We start from the raw sequence: 2861 nt of genomic DNA, 5'->3' as shown, positions 1-2861 counted from the left end.
ATTCAGCAACTTATTTATTTGACTTGTAAAATATAAATGAAAATAGAACTTTCTATTTCACTATCACATGGGGTTGATGGGGTCAATGAGGACTTGATGAAGACATCTGCTGATGACGCGTTGAGAAAGACCTCTCTTGATAATGACTTTAGAGACTATTTGTATAGGCTTTTATAATTTATAGTTTTGTTAAAAGCCTACTATTCAATTTTTATTGGGAGTAAAAAAAAATACTTCGAATAAGAGTGGGAAAAGGAGAAAAAAGATAAATAAGGGGAAAATGCTATGGTCCTATTTCAAATAAAAAATGGAGATAAGTAAAAAAAATTAAAAAATAATTATTTTGAAATTCAAGAAAAAGAAAAAGTTTAAAATTCAAAAAAATTTAAAAATAAAAAAAGAAATTTAAAAAATTAAATTTCAAAAAAATTTAAAAAAAGGGAAAAAAACAAATCTCATAACGAAAAAAAGAGGGAGGGAGATTGAAAAGAACGGAGGAGGAGACAGAGAGCTTTGGACAAGAAGAAGGAGGACTTAGAGAAGACAATGAAGGAGGGAGATGGGTGAAAGTGTGACCGGAGTTTATTACGTAGCTAGTAAAAAAAAAAGAAGAAGAAGGTACATCTTTGTCTATAAGAAACATGCATATGGTTGCATAGATGAAAAAAAAAAGAGAAGAAGGTACATCTTTCTGTATAAGAAACATGCATATGGTTGCATAGATGAGTAACCCTTGAATGGATTACTCTCCATAATGGTTCCAAGCAAGGATTACTCTCCATAATAGTTCCATGCAAGGATTACTCTCCATGAATGGAGCCATGCAGCATGAACATGGGCCCCATCCAATGCTCTCCATGGGCCAACATGAAATGTAGTAATGCACTTCTATGTAATGCCTACATGTTATCTCTCTCTCTCCTTTCAATCTTTATCTTCCTTTGTCTTCTACATATTAAGAGCACAAGCTCTAGCCCAGAACTTATGCTTTGCCTGGTGATCATGCATCCTCTCTGTTCTAAGCATTCATATCTCCTAAAATTATGTATGTATATATCACCTTATGTGAGAGCAAGTACTGCCAAAGCTTCTTTACTGCAAACAACAATGAGAAGCAATGTTTTTCTATAGGTGTGTATCGGTTTTTAGCACCCACTAATATCCTTCACGGCATTCTCCTTACCTTCTTCATTCTCTTGAGTTAGAAAAGCTCCAAGGGATCCATCCAACTCCATCATATATAGGATTAGTGGTTTACTTGTAATTGCCGATGCTAACACTAGGGGATTTAGTAAATAGCACTTGATTTATACAAAAGTATTTTGGCATTCTTCATCCCATTTGAAAGGAGCATTCTTCTTTATGAACTTTGAAAATGGCTTGCATTTGCCCGAAAGATAGGTGATGAACATTCGGATATATGCAAGAAGCCCTTGGAAAGACCTCAGTTTTTCAATGTTTTTGGAGGTGACATTTTTATGATTACTTTAATTTTAGAGGGGTTGATCACTATTCCTCAGTGCCTCACGATGAACCCAAGGAATTTTTCAGATTGTACCCCAAATGCACATTTCATAGGATTCATTTTTAAGTTGTATTTTCTAATGTGATCAAACACTATTCTCAAGTCATTGAGGTGTTGATCTCTTGCTTGTGCTTTCACCACCAAGTCATCTACATAGCACTCTATGACTTGGTGAATAAAGTCATCAAAGATCTTGGTGATAGCTAGTTGATATGTTACCTGCATTCTTTAGCCCAAAATGGCATAATCACGTGGCAGTAGGTACCTATTGACGTTCAAAATGCAATGTGTTTTTCATCCTCTAGGTCCATCTTGATTTCTTTGTACCCAGAGAAATCACCTTTGAAGGAAAATTTCTCATATGAAGATGTATTGTCAATCATGATTTCCATGACAAGTAGTACAAAATCATCTTTGGGATATGCTTTGTTTAAGTCCCTAAAGTCCATGCATATTTAGATCTACCCATTTTTCTTCTTAACAAGAACTATACTGGCTATCTAATTAGGATAGTTTTCTTCCCTTATGAAACTAGCCTTGATGAGCTTCTTGGTTTCTTTAATGACTTTCTCCTCCAAGTCAAACTTCATCTTTCTTGGTGCTTGTTTTACTGGTAAAATTTGGGTTGATGGCAAGTTTGTGTATTGCTACCTTTGTATCCAAACGGGCATCTCCTTATAACTCAAAGTGAAACAATCAATGTAATCTATAAGGATGTTTCATATGGATTCTTTTTCTTATTGGTTTAATTGTGCACTTAAGAAAATGGCTTCAGGATCATCCTCACTTCCTAAGTTAATTTCCACAAACTCATCAACTATTACTTGTCCTCCATCTTCTAGGTCAGGAGGTATGCCTTTGATCTTTATATCATTTGTTGGATGACCAATAATTATGTCCTCAACTGAACCTTCATTCTTCTTATATGATGTATCAGCAACTAACACCATGTGACATTCATATCTTTGTTTGTCTAAAAATCGAAGCCCACTCTTACTCAAGCCTTGACCTTGCAAATCATTCTTAAAAGGATGGCAAAGTATCTTAAAGAGAATGTGCCTACCCTTTGAATGCTTTGAGCTGATTCTAACTCCATTTACTAGTTTTCTCAACTTAAGAGAATAACAGTTTGGGATCCTCAAAGGTTAAGGTTCCTCATCCTCCATCATTTTGGTTATCAAAAAGTCTTTATCACGAATCTCATTGGGATTAGACTTATAAATGAGGATCCCTCTCCCTTTGTGATGACTAGATGGAACTTAGAAAGTGACAAGCTGTTCTGCTGAGTTAACACTCAACTCAATAAGAGCTTTAAAAAGGTCTTCCGGTATCTTCA

This window comes from Dioscorea cayenensis, chromosome 4 (assembly GCF_009730915.1).
Source record: "Dioscorea cayenensis subsp. rotundata cultivar TDr96_F1 chromosome 4, TDr96_F1_v2_PseudoChromosome.rev07_lg8_w22 25.fasta, whole genome shotgun sequence".
Taxonomy (NCBI): domain Eukaryota; kingdom Viridiplantae; phylum Streptophyta; class Magnoliopsida; order Dioscoreales; family Dioscoreaceae; genus Dioscorea; species Dioscorea cayenensis.
The sequence above is the reverse complement of the archived record's forward strand: the minus strand, read 5'-3'. Positions refer to the sequence as shown.